The following is a 24,285-nucleotide window of genomic DNA, read 5'->3' as shown; positions in this document are numbered from 1 at the left end:
ATCTCTAAAAGTGATATTCCACATACAAATGTGAATTGTAGTTCAAAGATGCAACATTAGAAAATGAACCATTTTTTTCGTTTCTGAAGCATGTCGTAAGGGGAGGTGGTTATCTCTTTCATCAAAAATCTAGCATTTTTGATTGAACAATAAAGGCCTCCAAATGTTATTTTATTCACTTCCCGTGGAGAAGAAACACTTTTTAAGGCCACAGAGTGAGTAAATTGGCCGTTTTCATTCACTTTTACCCATTCCAAAAATCTTGTTTTTAAGACCCCTGGAAGCTTGAAAATTAATTTAAACATCTAATTTTATCTCTAAAAGTGATTATCCACATACAAATGTGAATTGTAGTTCAAAGACGCAACATTTGAAAATGGACCATTTTTTTCGTTTCTGAAGCATGTCGTAAGGGGGGGTGGTTATCTCTTTCATCAAAAATCGGGCATTTTTGATTGAACAATAAAGGCCTACAAATGTTATTTAATTCACTTTCTGGGGTGGAGAAAAACTTTTTAAGGCCTCAGAGTGAACAAATTGGCCATTTTCATTCACGTTTTCCCATTCCTCAAATCTTGTGTTTAGGGCCCGGGGAAGCTTGAAAATCACTTCAAACATCTAATTTTATCTCTAAAAGTGATTATCCACGTACAAATGTGAATTGTAGTTCAAAGACGCAACATTTGAAAATGGACCATTTTTTTCGTTTCTGAAGCATGTCGTAAGGGGGGTGGTTATCTCTTTTGTCAAAAATCTGGTGTTTTCGCTTGAACAATAAAGACCTCCAAATGTTATTTTATTCACTTGCCGTGGAGGAGAAACACTTTTTAAGGCCGCAGAGTGAGTAAATTGGCCATTTTCATTCACTTTTACCCATTTCTCAAATCTTGTGTTTAGGGCCCCTGGAAGCTTGAAAATCACTTTAAACATCTAATCTTATCTCTAAAAGTGATTATCCACGTACAAATGTGAATTGTAGTTCAAAGACGCAACATTTGAAAATGAACCATTTTTTTCGTTTCTGAAGCATGTCGTAAGGGGGGTGGTTATCTCTTTCACCAAAAAACGGGTGTTTTTGATTGAACAATAAAGGCCTCCAAATGGTATTTTATTCACTTCCCGTGGAGTAGAAATACTTTTTAAGGCCGCAGAGTGAGTAAATTGGCCATTTTCATTCACTTTTACCCATTCCTCAAATCTTGTGTTTAAGGCCCCTGGTAGCATGAAAATCACTTTAAACATCTCATTTTTTCTTTAAAAGTGGTTTTCCACGTACAAATGTGAATTGTAGTTCAAAGAGGCAACATTTGAAAACGGACCATTTTTTTCGTTTCTGAAGCATGTCGTAAGGGGGGGTGGTTATCTCTTTCACCAAAAATCGGGGGTTTTTGCTTGAACAATAAAGGCCTCCAAATGTTATTTTATTCACTTCCCGTGGAGAAGAAACACTTTTTAAGGTCACAGAATGAGTAAATTGGCCGTTTTCATTCACTTTTACCCATTCCTCAAATCTTGTGTTTAAGGCCCCTGGAAGCATGAAAATCACTTTAAACATATAATTTTATCTTTAAAAGTGATTTTCCACATACAAATGTGAATTGTTGTTCAAAGAGGCAACATTTGAAAATGGACCATTTTTTTCGTTTCTGAAGCATGTCGTAAGGGGGGGTGGTTATCTCTTTCACCAAAAAATGGGCGTTTTTGATTGAACAATAAAGGCCTCCAAATGTTATTTTATTCACTTCCCGTGGAGTAGAAACACTTTTTAAGGCCGCAGAGTGAGTAAATTGGCCATTTTCATTCACTTTTACCCATTCCAAAAATCTTGTGTTTAAGACCCCTGGACGCATGAAAATCACTTTAAACATCTAATCTTATCTCTAAAAGTGATTATCCACGTACAAATGTGAATTGTAGTTCAAAGACGCAACATTTGAAAATGAACCATTTTTTTCGTTTCTGAAGCATGTCGTAAGGGGGTTGGTTATCTCTTTCGTCAAAAATCTGGCGTTTTCGCTTGAACAATAAAGACCTCCAAATGTTATTTTATTCACTTCCCGTGGAGTAGAAATACTTTTTAAGGCCGCAGAGTGAGTAAATTGGCCATTTTCATTCACTTTTACCCATTCCTCAAATCTTGTGTTTAAGGCCCCTGGAAGCATGAAAATCACTTTAAACATCTCATTTTTTCTTTAAAAGTGGTTTTCCACGTACAAATGTGAATTGTAGTTCAAAGAGGCAACATTTGAAAACGGACCATTTTTTTCGTTTCTGAAGCATGTCGTAAGGGGGGGTGGTTATCTCTTTCACCAAAAATCGGGGGTTTTTGCTTGAACAATAAAGGCCTCCAAATGTTATTTTATTCACTTCCCGTGGAGAAGAAACACTTTTTAAGGCCACAGAGTGAGTAAATTGGCCGTTTTCATTCACTTTTACCCATTCCAAAAATCTTGTTTTTAAGACCCCTGGAAGCTTGAAAATTACTTTAAACATCTAATTTTATCTCTAAAAGTGATTATCCACATACAAATATGAATTGTAGTTCAAAGACGCAACATTTGAAAATGGACCATTTTTTTCGTTTCTGAAGCATGTCGTAAGGGGGGGCGGTTATCTCTTTCATCAAAAATCGGGCATTTTTGATTGAACAATAAAGGCCTACAAATGTTATTTGATTCACTTCCCGTGGAGTAGAAACACTTTTTAAGGCCGCAGAGTGAGTAAATTGGCCATTTTCATTCACTTTTACCCATTCCTCAAATCTTGTGTTTAAGGGCCCTGGAAGCATGAAAATCACTTTAAACATCTCATTTTTTCTTTAAAAGTGATTTTCCACGTACAAATGTGAATTGTAGTTCAAAGAGGCAACATCTGAAAACCGACCATTTTTTTCGTTTCTGAAGCATGTCGTAAGGGGGGGTGGTTATCTCTTTCACCAACAAATTGGCGTTTTTGATTGAACAATAAAGGCCTACAAATGTTATTTTATTCACTTCCAGTGGAGTAGAAACACTTTTTAAGGCCACAGAGTGAGTAAATTGGCCATTTTCATTCACTTTTACCCATTCCAAAAATCTTGTGTTTAAGGCCCCTGGAAGCATGGAAATCACTTTAAACATAATATTTTATCTCTAAAAGTGATATTCCACATACAAATGTGAATTGTAGTTCAAAGATGCAACATTAGAAAATGAACCATTTTTTTCGTTTCTGAAGCATGTCGTAAGGGGGGGTGGTTATCTCTTTCATCAAAAATCTGGCGTTTTTGATTGAACAATAAAGGCCTCCAAATGTTATTTAATTCACTTCCCGTGGAGGAGAAACACTTTTTAAGGCCTCAGAATGAGTAAATTGGCCATATCCATTCACTTTTACCCATTCCTCAAATCTTGTGTTTAAGGCCCCTGGAAGCATGAAAATCACTTTAAACATATCATTTTATCTTTAAAAGTGATTTTCCACATACAAATGTGAATTGTAGTTCAAAGAGGCAACATTTGAAAACGGACCATTTTTTTCGTTTCTGAAGCATGTCGTAAGGGGGAGTGGTTATCTCTTTCACCAAAAAATGGGAGTTTTTGATTGAACAATAAAGGCCTCCAAATGTTATTTTATTCACTTCCCGTGGAGTAGAAACACTTTTTAAGGCCGCAGAGTGAGTAAATTGGCCATTTTCATTCACTTTTACCCATTCCAAAACTCTTGTGTTTAAGACCCCTGGGCGCATGAAAATCACTTTAAACATATCATTTTATCTCTAAAGGTGATAATCCACATACAACTGTGAATTGTAGTTCAAAGATGCAACATTTGAAAATGAACCATTTTTTTCGTTTCTGAAACATGTCGTAAGGGGGGGTGATTATCTCTTTCATCAAAAATCGGGCATTTTTGATTGAACAATAAAGGCCTACAAATGTTATTTAATTCACTTTCTGGGGTGGAGAAAAACTTTTTAAGGCCTCAGAGTGAATAAATTGGCCATTTTCATTCACGTTTTCCCATTCCTTAAATCTTGTGTTTAGGGCCCGGGGAAGCTTGAAAATCACTTCAAACATCTAATTTTATCTCTAAAAGTGATTATCCACGTACAAATGTGAATTGTAGTTCAAAGACGCAACATTTGAAAATGGACCATTTTTTTCGTTTCTGAAGCATGTCGTAAGGGGGGTGGTTATCTCTTTCATCAAAAATCTGGCGTTTTTGATTGAACAATAAAGGCCTCCAAATGTTATTTAATTCACTTCCTGTGGAGGAGAAACACTTTTTAAGGCCTCAGAATGAGTAAATTGGCCATTTCCATTCACTTTTACCCATTCCTCAAATCTTGTGTTTAAGGCCCCTGGAGGCATGAAAATCACTTTAAACATATAATTTTATCTTTAAAAGTGATTTTCCACATACAAATGTGAATTGTAGTTCAAAGAGGCAACATTTGAAAATGGACCATTTTTTTAGTTTCTGAAGCATGTCGTAAGGGGGGGTGGTTATCACTTTCATCAAAAATCGGGCAATTTTGATTGAACAATAAAGGCCTACAATTGTTATTTGATTCACTTCCCGTGGAGTAGAAACACTTTTTAAGGCCGCAGAGTGAGTAAATTGGCCATTTTCATTCACTTTTACCCATTCCTCAAATCTTGTGTTTAAGGGCCCTGGAAGCATGAAAATCACTTTAAACATCTCATTTTTTCTTTAAAAGTGATTTTCCACGTACAAATGTGAATTGTAGTTCAAAGAGGCAACATTTGAAAACCGACCATTTTTTTCGTTTCTGAAGCATGTCGTAAGGGGGGGTGGTTATCTCTTTCACCAACAAATTGGCGTTTTTGATTGAACAATAAAGGCCTACAAATGTTATTTTATTCACTTCCAGTGGAGTAGAAACACTTTTTAAGGCCACAGAGTGAGTAAATTGGCCATTTTCATTCACTTTTACCCATTCCAAAAATCTTGTGTTTAAGGCCCCTGGAAGCATGGAAATCACTTTAAACATAATATTTTATCTCTAAAAGTGATATTCCACATACAAATGTGAATTGTAGTTCAAAGATGCAACATTAGAAAATGAACCATTTTTTTCGTTTCTGAAGCATGTCGTAAGGGGGGGGTGGTTATCTCTTTCATCAAAAATCTGGTGTTTTTGATTGAACAATAAAGGCCTCCAAATGTTATTTAATTCACTTCCCGTGGAGGAGAAACACTTTTTAAGGCCTCAGAATGAGTAAATTGGCCATATCCATTCACTTTTACCCATTCCTCAAATCTTGTGTTTAAGGCCCCTGGAAGCATGAAAATCACTTTAAACATATCATTTTATCTTTAAAAGTGATTTTCCACATACAAATGTGAATTGTAGTTCAAAGAGGCAACATTTGAAAACGGACCATTTTTTTCGTTTCTGAAGCATGTCGTAAGGGGGAGTGGTTATCTCTTTCACCAAAAAATGGGAGTTTTTGATTGAACAATAAAGGCCTCCAAATGTTATTTTATTCACTTCCCGTGGAGTAGAAACACTTTTTAAGGCCGCAGAGTGAGTAAATTGGCCATTTTCATTCACTTTTACCCATTCCAAAACTCTTGTGTTTAAGACCCCTGGGCGCATGAAAATCACTTTAAACATATCATTTTATCTCTAAAGGTGATAATCCACATACAAATGTGAATTGTAGTTCAAAGATGCAACATTTGAAAATGAACCATTTTTTTCGTTTCTGAAGCATGTCGTAAGGGGGGGTGATTATCTCTTTCATCAAAAATCGGGCATTTTTGATTGAACAATAAAGGCCTACAAATGTTATTTAATTCACTTTCTGGGGTGGAGAAAAACTTTTTAAGGCCTCAGAGTGAATAAATTGGCCATTTTCATTCACGTTTTCCCATTCCTTAAATCTTGTGTTTAGGGCCCGGGGAAGCTTGAAAATCACTTCAAACATCTAATTTTATCTCTAAAAGTGATTATCCACGTACAAATGTGAATTGTAGTTCAAAGACGCAACATTTGAAAATGGACCATTTTTTTCGTTTCTGAAGCATGTCGTAAGGGGGGTGGTTATCTCTTTCATCAAAAATCTGGCGTTTTTGATTGAACAATAAAGGCCTCCAAATGTTATTTAATTCACTTCCTGTGGAGGAGAAACACTTTTTAAGGCCTCAGAATGAGTAAATTGGCCATTTCCATTCACTTTTACCCATTCCTCAAATCTTGTGTTTAAGGCCCCTGGAGGCATGAAAATCACTTTAAACATATAATTTTATCTTTAAAAGTGATTTTCCACATACAAATGTGAATTGTAGTTCAAAGAGGCAACATTTGAAAATGGACCATTTTTTTAGTTTCTGAAGCATGTCGTAAGGGGGGGTGGTTATCTCTTTCATCAAAAATCGGGCAATTTTGATTGAACAATAAAGGCCTACAATTGTTATTTGATTCACTTCCCGTGGAGTAGAAACACTTTTTAAGGCCGCAGAGTGAGTAAATTGGCCATTTTCATTCACTTTTACCCATTCCTCAAATCTTGTGTTTAAGGGCCCTGGAAGCATGAAAATCACTTTAAACATCTCATTTTTTCTTTAAAAGTGATTTTCCACGTACAAATGTGAATTGTAGTTCAAAGAGGCAACATTTGAAAACCGACCATTTTTTTCGTTTCTGAAGCATGTCGTAAGGGGGGGTGGTTATCTCTTTCACCAAAAAATGGGCGTTTTTGATTGAACAATAAAGGCCTACAAATGTTATTTTATTCACTTCCAGTGGAGTAGAAACACTTTTTAAGGCCACAGAGTGAGTAAATTGGCCATTTTCATTCACTTTTACCCATTCCAAAAATCTTGTGTTTAAGGCCCCTGGAAGCATGGAAATCACTTTAAACATATCATTTTATCTCTAAAAGTGATATTCCACATACAAATGTGAATTGTAGTTCAAAGATGCAACATTAGAAAATGAACCATTTTTTTCGTTTCTGAAGCATGTCGTAAGGGGAGGTGGTTATCTCTTTCATCAAAAATCTAGCATTTTTGATTGAACAATAAAGGCCTCCAAATGTTATTTTATTCACTTCCCGTGGAGAAGAAACACTTTTTAAGGCCACAGAGTGAGTAAATTGGCCGTTTTCATTCACTTTTACCCATTCCAAAAATCTTGTTTTTAAGACCCCTGGAAGCTTGAAAATTAATTTAAACATCTAATTTTATCTCTAAAAGTGATTATCCACATACAAATGTGAATTGTAGTTCAAAGACGCAACATTTGAAAATGGACCATTTTTTTCGTTTCTGAAGCATGTCGTAAGGGGGGGTGGTTATCTCTTTCATCAAAAATCGGGCATTTTTGATTGAACAATAAAGGCCTACAAATGTTATTTAATTCACTTTCTGGGGTGGAGAAAAACTTTTTAAGGCCTCAGAGTGAACAAATTGGCCATTTTCATTCACGTTTTCCCATTCCTCAAATCTTGTGTTTAGGGCCCGGGGAAGCTTGAAAATCACTTCAAACATCTAATTTTATCTCTAAAAGTGATTATCCACGTACAAATGTGAATTGTAGTTCAAAGACGCAACATTTGAAAATGGACCATTTTTTTCGTTTCTGAAGCATGTCGTAAGGGGGGTGGTTATCTCTTTTGTCAAAAATCTGGTGTTTTCGCTTGAACAATAAAGACCTCCAAATGTTATTTTATTCACTTGCCGTGGAGGAGAAACACTTTTTAAGGCCGCAGAGTGAGTAAATTGGCCATTTTCATTCACTTTTACCCATTTCTCAAATCTTGTGTTTAGGGCCCCTGGAAGCTTGAAAATCACTTTAAACATCTAATCTTATCTCTAAAAGTGATTATCCACGTACAAATGTGAATTGTAGTTCAAAGACGCAACATTTGAAAATGAACCATTTTTTTCGTTTCTGAAGCATGTCGTAAGGGGGGTGGTTATCTCTTTCACCAAAAAACGGGTGTTTTTGATTGAACAATAAAGGCCTCCAAATGGTATTTTATTCACTTCCCGTGGAGTAGAAATACTTTTTAAGGCCGCAGAGTGAGTAAATTGGCCATTTTCATTCACTTTTACCCATTCCTCAAATCTTGTGTTTAAGGCCCCTGGTAGCATGAAAATCACTTTAAACATCTCATTTTTTCTTTAAAAGTGGTTTTCCACGTACAAATGTGAATTGTAGTTCAAAGAGGCAACATTTGAAAACGGACCATTTTTTTCGTTTCTGAAGCATGTCGTAAGGGGGGGTGGTTATCTCTTTCACCAAAAATCGGGGGTTTTTGCTTGAACAATAAAGGCCTCCAAATGTTATTTTATTCACTTCCCGTGGAGAAGAAACACTTTTTAAGGTCACAGAATGAGTAAATTGGCCGTTTTCATTCACTTTTACCCATTCCTCAAATCTTGTGTTTAAGGCCCCTGGAAGCATGAAAATCACTTTAAACGTCTCATTTTTTCTTTAAAAGTGATTTTCCACGTACAAATGTGAATTGTAGTTCAAAGAGGCAACATTTGAAAACGGACCATTTTTTTCGTTTCTGAAGCATGTCGTAAGGGGGGGTGGTTATCTCTTTCACCAAAAATCGGGGGTTTTTGCTTGAACAATAAAGGCCTCCAAATGTTATTTTATTCACTTCTCGTGGAGAAGAAACACTTTTTAAGGCCACAGAGTGAGTAAATTGGCCGTTTTCATTCACTTTTACCCATTCCAAAAATCTTGTTTTTAAGACCCCTGGAAGCTTGAAAATTACTTTAAACATCTAATTTTATCTCTAAAAGTGATTATCCACATACAAATGTGAATTGTAGTTCAAAGACGCAACATTTGAAAATGGACCATTTTTTTCGTTTCTGAAGCATGTCGTAAGGGGGGGTGGTTATCTCTTTCATCAAAAATCGGGCATTTTTGATTGAACAATAAAGGCCTACAAATGTTATTTAATTCACTTTCTGGGGTGGAGAAAAACTTTTTAAGGCCTCAGAGTGAACAAATTGGCCATTTTCATTCACGTTTTCCCATTCCTCAAATCTTGTGTTTAGGGCCCGGGGAAGCTTGAAAATCTCTTCAAACATCTAATTTTATCTCTAAAAGTGATTATCCACGTACAAATGTGAATTGTAGTTCAAAGACGCAACATTTGAAAATGGACCATTTTTTTCGTTTCTGAAGCATGTCGTAAGGGGGGTGGTTATCTCTTTTGTCAAAAATCTGGTGTTTTCGCTTGAACAATAAAGACCTCCAAATGTTATTTTATTCACTTGCCGTGGAGGAGAAACACTTTTTAAGGCCGCAGAGTGAGTAAATTGGCCATTTTCATTCACTTTTACCCATTTCTCAAATCTTGTGTTTAGGGCCCCTGGAAGCTTGAAAATCACTTTAAACATCTAATCTTATCTCTAAAAGTGATTATCCACGTACAAATGTGAATTGTAGTTCAAAGACGCAACATTTGAAAATGAACCATTTTTTTCGTTTCTGAAGCATGTCGTAAGGGGGGTGGTTATCTCTTTCACCAAAAAACGGGTGTTTTTGATTGAACAATAAAGGCCTCCAAATGGTATTTTATTCACTTGCCGTGGAGTAGAAATACTTTTTAAGGCCGCAGAGTGAGTAAATTGCCCATTTTCATTCACTTTTACCCATTCCTCAAATCTTGTGTTTAAGGCCCCTGGAAGCATGAAAATCACTTTAAACATCTCATTTTTTCTTTAAAAGTGGTTTTCCACGTACAAATGTGAATTGTAGTTCAAAGAGGCAACATTTGAAAACGGACCATTTTTTTCGTTTCTGAAGCATGTCGTAAGGGGGGGTGGTTATCTCTTTCACCAAAAATCGGGGGTTTTTGCTTGAACAATAAAGGCCTCCAAATGTTATTTTATTCACTTCCCGTGGAGAAGAAATACCTTTTAAGGCCACAGAGTGAGTAAATTGGCCGTTTTCATTCACTTTTACCCATTCCAAAAATCTTGTTTTTAAGACCCCTGGAAGCTTGAAAATTACTTTAAACATCTAATTTTATCTCTAAAAGTGATTATCCACATACAAATGTGAATTGTAGTTCAAAGACGCACCATTTGAAAATGGACCATTTTTTTCGTTTCTGAAGCATGTCGTAAGGGGGGTGGTTATCTCTTTCATCAAAAATCGGGCGTTTTTGATTGAACAATAAAGGCCTCCAAATGTTATTTAATTCACTTCCCGTGGAGGAGAAACACTTTTTAAGGCCTCAGAATGAGTAAATTGGCCATTTCCATTCACTTTTACCCATTCCTCAAATCTTGTGTTTAAGGCCCCTGGAAGCATGAAAATCACTTTAAACATATAATTGTATCTTTAAAAGTGATTTTCCACATACAAATGTGAATTGTAGTTCAAAGAGGCAACATTTGAAAATGGACCATTTTTTAGTTTCTGAAGCATGTCGTAAGGGGGGGTGGTTATCTCTTTCATCAAAAATCGGGCGTTTTTGATTGAACAATAAAGGCCTACAATTGTTATTTGATTCACTTCCCGTGGAGTAGAAACACTTTTTAAGGCCGCAGAGTGAGTAAAGTGGCCATTTTCATTCACTTTTACCCATTCCTCAAATCTTGTGTTTCAGGGCCCTGGAAGCATGAAAATCACTTTAAACATCTCATTTTTTCTTTAAAAGTGATTTTCCACGTACAAATGTGAATTGTAGTTCAAAGAGGCAACATTTGAAAACCGACCATTTTTTTCGTTTCTGAAGCATGTCGTAAGGGGGGGTGGTTATCTCTTTCACCACAAAATGGGCGTTTTTGATTGAACAATAAAGGCCTACAAATGTTATTTTATTCACTTCCAGTGGAGTAGAAACACTTTTTAAGGCCGCAGAGTGAGTAAATTGGCCATTTTCATTCACTTTTACCCATTCCAAAAATCTTGTGTTTAAGACCCCTGGGCGCATGAAAATCACTTTAAACATATCATTTTATCTCTAAAGGTGATAATCCACATACAAATGTGAATTGTAGTTCAAAGATGCAACATTTGAAAATAACCCATTTTTTTCGTTTCTGAAGCATGTCGTAAGGGGGGTGGTTATCTCTTTCATCAAAAATCGGGCATTTTTGATTGAACAATAAAGGCCTACAAATGTTATTTGATTCACTTCCCGTGGAGTAGAAACACTTTTTAAGGCCACAGAGTGAGTAAATTGGCCATTTTCATTCACTTTTACCCATTCCAAAAATCTTGTGTTTAAGGCCCCTGGAAGCATGGAAATCACTTTAAACATATCATTTTATCTCTAAAAGTGATATTCCACATACAAATGTGAATTGTAGTTCAAAGATGCAACATTAGAAAATGAACCATTTTTTTTGTTTCTGAAGCATGTCGTAAGGGGAGGTGGTTATCTCTTTCATCAAAAATCTAGCATTTTTGATTGAACAATAAAGGCCTCCAAATGTTATTTAATTCACTTCCCGTGGAGGAGAAACACTTTTTAAGGCCTCAGAATGAGTAAATTGGCCATTTCCATTCACTTTTACCCATTCCTCAAATCTTGTGTTTAAGGCCCCTGGAAGCATGAAAATCACTTTAAACATATCATTTTATCTTTAAAAGTGATTTTCCACATACAAATGTGAATTGTAGTTCAAAGAGGCAACATTTGAAAACGGACCATTTTTTTCGTTTCCGAAGCATGTCGTAAGGGGGAGTGGTTATCTCTTTCACCAAAAAATGGGCGTTTTTGATTGAACAATAAAGGCCTCCAAATGGTATTTTATTCACTTCCCGTGCAGTAGATACACTTTTTAAGGCCGCAGAGTGAGTAAATTGGCCATTTTCATTCACTTTTACCCATTCCAAAAATCTTGTGTTTAAGACCCCTGGGCGCATGAAAATCACTTTAAACATATCATTTTATCTCTAAAGGTGATAATCCACATACAAATGTGAATTGTAGTTCAAAGATGCAACATTTGAAAATAACCCATTTTTTTCGTTTCTGAAGCATGTCGTAAGGGGGGTGGTTATCTCTTTCATCAAAAATCGGGCATTTTTGATTGAACAATAAAGGCCTACAAATGTTATTTAATTCACTTTCTGGGGTGGAGAAAAACTTTTTAAGGCCTCAGAGTGAATAAATTGGCCATTTTCATTCACGTTTTCCCATTCCTCAAATCTTGTGTTTAGGGCCCGGGGAAGCTTGAAAATCACTTCAAACATCTAATTTTATCTCTAAAAGTGATTATCCACGTACAAATGTGAATTGTAGTTCAAAGACGCAACATTTGAAAATGGACCATTTTTTTCGTTTCTGAAGCATGTCGTAAGGGGGGTGGTTATCTCTTTTGTCAAAAATCTGGTGTTTTCGCTTGAACAATAAAGACCTCCAAATGTTATTTTATTCACTTGCCGTGGAGGAGAAACACTTTTTAAGGCCGCAGAGTGAGTAAATTGGCCATTTTCATTCACTTTTACCCATTTCTCAAATCTTGTGTTTAGGGCCCCTGGAAGCTTGAAAATCACTTTAAACATCTAATCTTATCTCTAAAAGTGATTATCCACGTACAAATGTGAATTGTAGTTCAAAGACGCAACATTTGAAAATGAACCATTTTTTTCGTTTCTGAAGCATGTCGTAAGGGGGGTGGTTATCTCTTTCACCAAAAAACGGGTGTTTTTGATTGAACAATAAAGGCCTCCAAATGGTATTTTATTCACTTGCCGTGGAGTAGAAATACTTTTTAAGGCCACAGAGTGAGTAAATTGGCCGTTTTCATTCACTTTTACCCATTCCAAAAATCTTGTTTTTAAGACCCCTGGAAGCTTGAAAATCACTTCAAACATCTAATTTTATCTCTAAAAGTGATTATCCACGTACAAATGTGAATTGTAGTTCAAAGACGCAACATTTGAAAATGGACCATTTTTTTCGTTTCTGAAGCATGTCGTAAGGGGGGTGGTTATCTCTTTTGTCAAAAATCTGGTGTTTTCGCTTGAACAATAAAGACCTCCAAATGTTATTTTATTCACTTGCCGTGGAGGAGAAACACTTTTTAAGGCCGCAGAGTGAGTAAATTGGCCATTTTCATTCACTTTTACCCATTTCTCAAATCTTGTGTTTAGGGCCCCTGGAAGCTTGAAAATCACTTTAAACATCTCATTTTTTCTTTAAAAGTGGTTTTCCACGTACAAATGTGAATTGTAGTTCAAAGAGGCAACATTTGAAAACGGACCATTTTTTTCGTTTCTGAAGCATGTCGTAAGGGGGGGTGGTTATCTCTTTCACCAAAAATCGGGGGTTTTTGCTTGAACAATAAAGGCCTCCAAATGTTATTTTATTCACTTCCCGTGGAGAAGAAATACTTTTTAAGGCCACAGAGTGAGTAAATTGGCCGTTTTCATTCACTTTTACCCATTCCAAAAATCTTGTTTTTAAGACCCCTGGAAGCTTGAAAATTACTTTAAACATCTAATTTTATCTCTAAAAGTGATTATCCACATACAAATGTGAATTGTAGTTCAAAGACGCACCATTTGAAAATGGACCATTTTTTTCGTTTCTGAAGCATGTCGTAAGGGGGGGTGGTTATCTCTTTCATCAAAAATCGGGCGTTTTTGATTGAACAATAAAGGCCTCCAAATGTTATTTAATTCACTTCCCGTGGAGGAGAAACACTTTTTAAGGCCTCAGAATGAGTAAATTGGCCATTTCCATTCACTTTTACCCATTCCTCAAATCTTGTGTTTAAGGCCCCTGGAAGCATGAAAATCACTTTAAACATATAATTGTATCTTTAAAAGTGATTTTCCACATACAAATGTGAATTGTAGTTCAAAGAGGCAACATTTGAAAATGGACCATTTTTTAGTTTCTGAAGCATGTCGTAAGGGGGGGGGGTGGTTATCTCTTTCATCAAAAATCGGGCGTTTTTGATTGAACAATAAAGGCCTACAATTGTTATTTGATTCACTTCCCGTGGAGTAGAAACACTTTTTAAGGCCGCAGAGTGAGTAAAGTGGCCATTTTCATTCACTTTTACCCATTCCTCAAATCTTGTGTTTCAGGGCCCTGGAAGCATGAAAATCACTTTAAACATCTCATTTTTTCTTTAAAAGTGATTTTCCACGTACAAATGTGAATTGTAGTTCAAAGAGGCAACATTTGAAAACCGACCATTTTTTTCGTTTCTGAAGCATGTCGTAAGGGGGGGTGGTTATCTCTTTCACCAAAAAATGGGCGTTTTTGATTGAACAATAAAGGCCTACAAATGTTATTTTATTCACTTCCAGTGGAGTAGAAACACTTTTTAAGGCCACAGAGTGAGTAAATTGGCCATTTTCATTCACTTTTACCCATTCCAAAAATCTTGTGTTTAAGGCCCCTGGAAGCATGGAAATCACTTTAAACATATCATTTTATCTCTAAAAGTGATATTCCACATACAAATGTGAATTGTAGTTCAAAGATGCAACATTAGAAAATGAACCATTTTTTTTGTTTCTGAAGCATGTCGTAAGGGGAGGTGGTTATCTCTTTCATCAAAAATCTAGCATTTTTGATTGAACAATAAAGGCCTCCAAATGTTATTTAATTCACTTCCCGTGGAGGAGAAACACTTTTTAAGGCCTCAGAATGAGTAAATTGGCCATTTCCATTCACTTTTACCCATTCCTCAAATCTTGTGTTTAAGGCCCCTGGAAGCATGAAAATCACTTTAAACATATCATTTTATCTTTAAAAGTGATTTTCCACATACAAATGTGAATTGTAGTTCAAAGAGGCAACATTTGAAAACGGACCATTTTTTTCGTTTCCGAAGCATGTCGTAAGGGGGAGTGGTTATCTCTTTCACCAAAAAATGGGCGTTTTTGATTGAACAATAAAGGCCTCCAAATGTTATTTAATTCACTTCCCGTGGAGGAGAAACACTTTTTAAGGCCTCAGAATGAGTAAATTGGCCATTTCCATTCACTTTTACCCATTCCTCAAATCTTGTGTTTAAGGCCCCTGGAAGCATGAAAATCACTTTAAACATATCATTTTATCTTTAAAAGTGATTTTCCACATACAAATGTGAATTGTAGTTCAAAGAGGCAACATTTGAAAACGGACCATTTTTTTCGTTTCCGAAGCATGTCGTAAGGGGGAGTGGTTATCTCTTTCACCAAAAAATGGGCGTTTTTGATTGAACAATAAAGGCCTCCAAATGTTATTTTATTCACTTCCCGTGCAGTAGATACACTTTTTAAGGCCGCAGAGTGAGTAAATTGGCCATTTTCATTCACTTTTACCCATTCCAAAAATCTTGTGTTTAAGACCCCTGGGCGCATGAAAATCACTTTAAACATATCATTTTATCTCTAAAGGTGATAATCCACATACAAATGTGAATTGTAGTTCAAAGATGCAACATTTGAAAATAACCCATTTTTTTCGTTTCTGAAGCATGTCGTAAGGGGGGTGGTTATCTCTTTCATCAAAAATCGGGCATTTTTGATTGAACAATAAAGGCCTACAAATGTTATTTAATTCACTTTCTGGGGTGGAGAAAAACTTTTTAAGGCCTCAGAGTGAATAAATTGGCCATTTTCATTCACGTTTTCCCATTCCTCAAATCTTGTGTTTAGGGCCCGGGGAAGCTTGAAAATCACTTCAAACATCTAATTTTATCTCTAAAAGTGATTATCCACGTACAAATGTGAATTGTAGTTCAAAGACGCAACATTTGAAAATGGACCATTTTTTTCGTTTCTGAAGCATGTCGTAAGGGGGGTGGTTATCTCTTTTGTCAAAAATCTGGTGTTTTCGCTTGAACAATAAAGACCTCCAAATGTTATTTTATTCACTTGCCGTGGAGGAGAAACACTTTTTAAGGCCGCAGAGTGAGTAAATTGGCCATTTTCATTCACTTTTACCCATTCCTCAAATCTTGTGTTTAAGGCCCCTGGAAGCATGAAAATCACTTTAAACATCTCATTTTTTCTTTAAAAGTGGTTTTCCACGTACAAATGTGAATTGTAGTTCAAAGACGCAACATTTGAAAATGAACCATTTTTTTCGTTTCTGAAGCATGTCGTAAGGGGGGTGGTTATCTCTTTCACCAAAAAACGGGTGTTTTTGATTGAACAATAAAGGCCTCCAAATGGTATTTTATTCACTTGCCGTGGAGTAGAAATACTTTTTAAGGCCGCAGAGTGAGTAAATTGGCCATTTTCATTCACTTTTACCCATTCCTCAAATCTTGTGTTTAAGGCCCCTGGAAGCATGAAAATCACTTTAAACATCTCATTTTTTCTTTAAAAGTGGTTTTCCACGTACAAATGTGAATTGTAGTTCAAAGAGGCAACATTTGAAAACGGACCATTTTTTTCGTTTCTGAAGCATGTCGTAAGGGGGGGTGGTTATCTCTTTCACCAAAAATCGGGGGTTTTTGCTTGAACAATAAAGGCCTCCAAATGTTATTTTATTCACTTCCCGTGGAGAAGAAACACTTTTTAAGGCCACAGAGTGAGTAAATTGGCCGTTTTCATTCACTTTTACCCATTCCAAAAATCTTGTTTTTAAGACCCCTGGAAGCTTGAAAATCACTTCAAACATCTAATTTTATCTCTAAAAGTGATTATCCACATACAAATGTGAATTGTAGTTCAAAGACGCACCATTTGAAAATGGACCATTTTTTTCGTTTCTGAAGCATGTCGTAAGGGGGGGTGGTTATCTCTTTCATCAAAAATCGGGCGTTTTTGATTGAACAATAAAGGCCTCCAAATGTTATTTAATTCACTTCCCGTGGAGGAGAAACACTTTTTAAGGCCTCAGAATGAGTAAATTGGCCATTTCCATTCACTTTTACCCATTCCTCAAATCTTGTGTTTAAGGCCCCTGGAAGCATGAAAATCACTTTAAACATATAATTGTATCTTTAAAAGTGATTTTCCACATACAAATGTGAATTGTAGTTCAAAGAGGCAACATTTGAAAATGGACCATTTTTTAGTTTCTGAAGCATGTCGTAAGGGGGGGGTGGTTATCTCTTTCATCAAAAATCGGGCGTTTTTGATTGAACAATAAAGGCCTACAATTGTTATTTGATTCACTTCCCGTGGAGTAGAAACACTTTTTAAGGCCGCAGAGTGAGTAAATTGGCCATTTTCATTCACTTTTACCCATTCCTCAAATCTTGTGTTTCAGGGCCCTGGAAGCATGAAAATCACTTTAAACATCTCATTTTTTCTTTAGAAGTGATTTTCCACGTACAAATGTGAATTGTAGTTCAAAGAGGCAACATTTGAAAACCGACCATTTTTTTCGTTTCTGAAGCATGTCGTAGGGGGGGGTGGTTATCTCTTTCACCAAAAAATGGGCGTTTTTGATTGAACAATAAAGGCCTACAAATGTTATTTTATTCACTTCCAGTGGAGTAGAAACACTTTTTAAGGCCACAGAGTGAGTAAATTGGCCATTTTCATTCACTTTTACCCATTCCAAAAATCTTGTGTTTAAGGCCCCTGGAAGCATGGAAATCACTTTAAACATATCATTTTATCTCTAAAAGTGATATTCCACATACAAATGTGAATTGTAGTTCAAAGATGCAACATTAGAAAATGAACCATTTTTTTCGTTTCTGAAGCATGTCGTAAGGGGAGGTGGTTATCTCTTTCATCAAAAATCTAGCATTTTTGATTGAACAATAAAGGCCTCCAAATGTTATTTAATTCACTTCCCGTGGAGGAGAAACACTTTTTAAGGCCTCAGAATGAGTAAATTGGCCATTTCCATTCACTTTTACCCATTCCTCAAATCTTGTGTTTAAGGCCCCTGGAAGCATGAAAATCACTTTAAACATATCATTTTATCTTTAAAAGTGATTTTCCACATACAAATGTGAATTGTAGTTCAAAGAGGCAACATTTGAAAACGGACCATTTTTTTCGTTTCTGAAGCATGTCGTAAGGGGGGGTGGTTATCTCTTTCACCAAAAAACGGGTGTTTTTGATTGAACAATAAAGGCCTCCAAATGGTATTTTATTCACTTCCCGTGGAGTAGAAATACTTTTTAAGGCCGCAGAGTGAGTAAATTGGCCATTTTCATTCACTTTTACCCATTCCTCAAATCTTGTGTTTAAGGCCCCTGGAAGCATGAAAATCACTTTAAACATCTCATTTTTTCTTTAAAAGTGGTTTTCCACGTACAAATGTGAATTGTAGTTCAAAGAGGCAACATTTGAAAACGGACCATTTTTTTCGTTTCTGAAGCATGTCGTAAGGGGGGGTGGTTATCTCTTTCACCAAAAATCGGGGGTTTTTGCTTGAACAATAAAGGCCTCCAAATGTTATTTTATTCACTTCCCGTGGAGAAGAAACACTTTTTAAGGCCACAGAGTGAGTAAATTGGCCGTTTTCATTCACTTTTACCCATTCCAAAAATCTTGTTTTTAAGACCCCTGGAAGCTTGAAAATTACTTTAAACATCTAATTTTATCTCTAAAAGTGATTATCCACATACAAATGTGAATTGTAGTTCAAAGACGCAACATTTGAAAATGGACCATTTTTTTCGTTTCTGAAGCATGTCGTAAGGGGGGGTGGTTATCTCTTTCATCAAAAATCGGGCATTTTTGATTGAACAATAAAGGCCTACAAATGTTATTTAATTCACTTTCTGGGGTGGAGAAAAACTTTTTAAGGCCTCAGAGTGAACAAATTGGCCATTTTCATTCACGTTTTCCCATTCCTCAAATCTTGTGTTTAGGGCCCGGGGAAGCTTGAAAATCACTTCAAACATCTAATTTTATCTCTAAAAGTGATTATCCACGTACAAATGTGAATTGAAGTTCAAAGAAGCAACATTTGAAAATGGACCATTTTTTTCGTTTCTGAAGCATGTCGTAAGGGGGGTGGTTATCTCTTTTGTCAAAAATCTGGTGTTTTCGCTTGAACAATAAAGACCTCCAAATATTATTTTATTCACTTGCCGTGGAGGAGAAACACTTTTTAAGGCCGCAGAGTGAGTAAATTGGCCATTTTCATTCACTTTTACCCATTTCTCAAATCTTGTGTTTAGGGCCCCTGGAAGCTTGAAAATCACTTTAAACATCTAATCTTATCTCTAAAAGTGATTATCCACGTACAAATGTGAATTGTAGTTCAAAGACGCAACATTTGAAAATGAACCATTTTTTTCGTTTCTGAAGCATGTCGTAAGGGGGGTGGTTATCTCTTTCACCAAAAAACGGGTGTTTTTGATTGAACAATAAAGGCCTCCAAATGGTATTTTATTCACTTGCCGTGGAGTAGAAATACTTTTTAAGGCCGCAGAGTGAGTAAATTGGCCATTTTCATTCACTTTTACCCATTCCTCAAATCTTGTGTTTAAGGCCCCTGGAAGCATGAAAATCACTTTAAACATCTCATTTTTTCTTTAAAAGTGGTTTTCCACGTACAAATGTGAATTGTAGTTCAAAGAGGCAACATTTGAAAACGGACCATTTTTTTCGTTTCTGAAGCATGTCGTAAGGGGGGGTGGTTATCTCTTTCACCAAAAATCGGGGGTTTTTGCTTGAACAATAAAGGCCTCCAAATGTTATTTTATTCACTTCCCGTGGAGAAGAAACACTTTTTAAGGCCACAGAGTGAGTAAATTGGCCGTTTTCATTCACTTTTACCCATTCCAAAAATCTTGTTTTTAAGACCCCTGGAAGCTTGAAAATTACTTTAAACATCTAATTTTATCTCTAAAAGTGATTATCCACATACAAATGTGAATTGTAGTTCAAAGACGCACCATTTGAAAATGGACCATTTTTTTCGTTTCTGAAGCATGTCGTAAGGGGGGGTGGTTATCTCTTTCATCAAAAATCGGGCGTTTTTGATTGAACAATAAAGGCCTCCAAATGTTATTTAATTCACTTCCCGTGGAGGAGAAACACTTTTTAAGGCCTCAGAATGAGTAAATTGGCCATTTCCATTCACTTTTACCCATTCCTCAAATCTTGTGTTTAAGGCCCCTGGAAGCATGAAAATCACTTTAAACATATAATTGTATCTTTAAAAGTGATTTTCCACATACAAATGTGAATTGTAGTTCAAAGAGGCAACATTTGAAAATGGACCATTTTTTAGTTTCTGAAGCATGTCGTAAGGGGGGGGGGTGGTTATCTCTTTCATCAAAAATCGGGTGTTTTTGATTGAACAATAAAGGCCTACAATTGTTATTTGATTCACTTCCCGTGGAGTAGAAACACTTTTTAAGGCCGCAGAGTGAGTAAAGTGGCCATTTTCATTCACTTTTACCCATTCCTCAAATCTTGTGTTTCAGGGCCCTGGAAGCATGAAAATCACTTTAAACATCTCATTTTTTCTTTAAAAGTGATTTTCCACGTACAAATGTGAATTGTAGTTCAAAGAGGCAACATTTGAAAACCGACCATTTTTTTCGTTTCTGAAGCATGTCGTAAGGGGGGGTGGTTATCTCTTTCACCAAAAAATGGGCGTTTTTGATTGAACAATAAAGGCCTACAAATGTTATTTTATTCACTTCCAGTGGAGTAGAAACACTTTTTAAGGCCACAGAGTGAGTAAATTGGCCATTTTCATTCACTTTTACCCATTCCAAAAATCTTGTGTTTAAGGCCCCTGGAAGCATGGAAATCACTTTAAACATATCATTTTATCTCTAAAAGTGATATTCCACATACAAATGTGAATTGTAGTTCAAAGATGCAACATTAGAAAATGAACCATTTTTTTTGTTTCTGAAGCATGTCGTAAGGGGAGGTGGTTATCTCTTTCATCAAAAATCTAGCATTTTTGATTGAACAATAAAGGCCTCCAAATGTTATTTAATTCACTTCCCGTGGAGGAGAAACACTTTTTAAGGCCTCAGAATGAGTAAATTGGCCATTTCCATTCACTTTTACCCATTCCTCAAATCTTGTGTTTAAGGCCCCTGGAAGCATGAAAATCACTTTAAACATATCATTTTATCTTTAAAAGTGATTTTCCACATACAAATGTGAATTGTAGTTCAAAGAGGCAACATTTGAAAACGGACCATTTTTTTCGTTTCCGAAGCATGTCGTAAGGGGGAGTGGTTATCTCTTTCACCAAAAAATGGGCGTTTTTGATTGAACAATAAAGGCCTCCAAATGTTATTTTATTCACTTCCCGTGCAGTAGATACACTTTTTAAGGCCGCAGAGTGAGTAAATTGGCCATTTTCATTCACTTTTACCCATTCCAAAAATCTTGTGTTTAAGACCCCTGGGCGCATGAAAATCACTTTAAACATATCATTTTATCTCTAAAGGTGATAATCCACATACAAATGTGAATTGTAGTTCAAAGATGCAACATTTGAAAATAACCCATTTTTTTCGTTTCTGAAGCATGTCGTAAGGGGGGTGGTTATCTCTTTCATCAAAAATCGGGCATTTTTGATTGAACAATAAAGGCCTACAAATGTTATTTAATTCACTTTCTGGGGTGGAGAAAAACTTTTTAAGGCCTCAGAGTGAATAAATTGGCCATTTTCATTCACGTTTTCCCATTCCTCAAATCTTGTGTTTAGGGCCCGGGGAAGCTTGAAAATCACTTCAAACATCTAATTTTATCTCTAAAAGTGATTATCCACGTACAAATGTGAATTGTAGTTCAAAGACGCAACATTTGAAAATGGACCATTTTTTTCGTTTCTGAAGCATGTCGTAAGGGGGGTGGTTATCTCTTTTGTCAAAAATCTGGTGTTTTCGCTTGAACAATAAAGACCTCCAAATGTTATTTTATTCACTTGCCGTGGAGGAGAAACACTTTTTAAGGCCGCAGAGTGAGTAAATTGGCCATTTTCATTCACTTTTACCCATTCCTCAAATCTTGTGTTTAAGGCCCCTGGAAGCATGAAAATCACTTTAAACATCTCATTTTTTCTTTAAAAGTGGTTTTCCACGTACAAATGTGAATTGTAGTTCAAAGACGCAACATTTGAAAATGAACCATTTTTTTCGTTTCTGAAGCATGTCGTAAGGGGGGTGGTTATCTCTTTCACCAAAAAACGGGTGTTTTTGATTGAACAATAAAGGCCTCCAAATGGTATTTTATTCACTTGCCGTGGAGTAGAAATACTTTTTAAGGCCGCAGAGTGAGTAAATTGGCCATTTTCATTCACTTTTACCCATTCCTCAAATCTTGTGTTTAAGGCCCCTGGAAGCATGAAAATCACTTTAAACATCTCATTTTTTCTTTAAAAGTGGTTTTCCACGTACAAATGTGAATTGTAGTTCAAAGAGGCAACATTTGAAAACGGACCATTTTTTTCGTTTCTGAAGCATGTCGTAAGGGGGGGTGGTTATCTCTTTCACCAAAAATCGGGGGTTTTTGCTTGAACAATAAAGGCCTCCAAATGTTATTTTATTCACTTCCCGTGGAGAAGAAACACTTTTTAAGGCCACAGAGTGAGTAAATTGGCTGTTTTCATTCACTTTTACCCATTCCAAAAATCTTGTTTTTAAGACCCCTGGAAGCTTGAAAATTACTTTAAACATCTAATTTTATCTCTAAAAGTGATTATCCACATACAAATGTGAATTGTAGTTCAAAGACGCACCATTTGAAAATGGACCATTTTTTTCGTTTCTGAAGCATGTCGTAAGGGGGGGTGGTTATCTCTTTCATCAAAAATCGGGCGTTTTTGATTGAACAATAAAGGCCTCCAAATGTTATTTAATTCACTTCCCGTGGAGGAGAAACACTTTTTAAGGCCTCAGAATGAGTAAATTGGCCATTTCCATTCACTTTTACCCATTCCTCAAATCTTGTGTTTAAGGCCCCTGGAAGCATGAAAATCACTTTAAACATATAATTGTATCTTTAAAAGTGATTTTCCACATACAAATGTGAATTGTAGTTCAAAGAGGCAACATTTGAAAATGGACCATTTTTTAGTTTCTGAAGCATGTCGTAAGGGGGGGGTGGTTATCTCTTTCATCAAAAATCGGGCGTTTTTGATTGAACAATAAAGGCCTACAATTGTTATTTGATTCACTTCCCGTGGAGTAGAAACACTTTTTAAGGCCGCAGAGTGAGTAAATTGGCCATTTTCATTCACTTTTACCCATTCCTCAAATCTTGTGTTTCAGGGCCCTGGAAGCATGAAAATCACTTTAAACATCTCATTTTTTCTTTAGAAGTGATTTTCCACGTACAAATGTGAATTGTAGTTCAAAGAGGCAACATTTGAAAACCGACCATTTTTTTCGTTTCTGAAGCATGTCGTAGGGGGGGGTGGTTATCTCTTTCACCAAAAAATGGGCGTTTTTGATTGAACAATAAAGGCCTACAAATGTTATTTTATTCACTTCCAGTGGAGTAGAAACACTTTTTAAGGCCACAGAGTGAGTAAATTGGCCATTTTCATTCACTTTTACCCATTCCAAAAATCTTGTGTTTAAGGCCCCTGGAAGCATGGAAATCACTTTAAACATATCATTTTATCTCTAAAAGTGATATTCCACATACAAATGTGAATTGTAGTTCAAAGATGCAACATTAGAAAATGAACCATTTTTTTCGTTTCTGAAGCATGTCGTAAGGGGAGGTGGTTATCTCTTTCATCAAAAATCTAGCATTTTTGATTGAACAATAAAGGCCTCCAAATGTTATTTAATTCACTTCCCGTGGAGGAGAAACACTTTTTAAGGCCTCAGAATGAGTAAATTGGCCATTTCCATTCACTTTTACCCATTCCTCAAATCTTGTGTTTAAGGCCCCTGGAAGCATGAAAATCACTTTAAACATATCATTTTATCTTTAAAAGGGATTTTCCACATACAAATGTGAATTGTAGTTCAAAGAGGCAACATTTGAAAACGGACCATTTTTTTCGTTTCTGAAGCATGTCGTAAGGGGGGGTGGTTATCTCTTTCACCAAAAAACGGGTGTTTTTGATTGAACAATAAAGGCCTCCAAATGGTATTTTATTCACTTCCCGTGGAGTAGAAATACTTTTTAAGGCCGCAGAGTGAGTAAATTGGCCATTTTCATTCACTTTTACCCATTCCTCAAATCTTGTGTTTAAGGCCCCTGGAAGCATGAAAATCACTTTAAACATCTCATTTTTTCTTTAAAAGTGGTTTTCCATGTACAAATGTGAATTGTAGTTCAAAGAGGCAACATTTGAAAACGGACCATTTTTTTCGTTTCTGAAGCATGTCGTAAGGGGGGGTGGTTATCTCTTTCACCAAAAATCGGGGGTTTTTGCTTGAACAATAAAGGCCTCCAAATGTTATTTTATTCACTTCCCGTGGAGAAGAAACACTTTT

The sequence above is a fragment of the Triturus cristatus genome, chromosome 10 (assembly GCF_964204655.1).
Source record: "Triturus cristatus chromosome 10, aTriCri1.1, whole genome shotgun sequence".
Classification (NCBI taxonomy): Eukaryota; Metazoa; Chordata; class Amphibia; order Caudata; family Salamandridae; genus Triturus; species Triturus cristatus.
Note: the sequence above shows the minus strand (reverse complement) of the source record.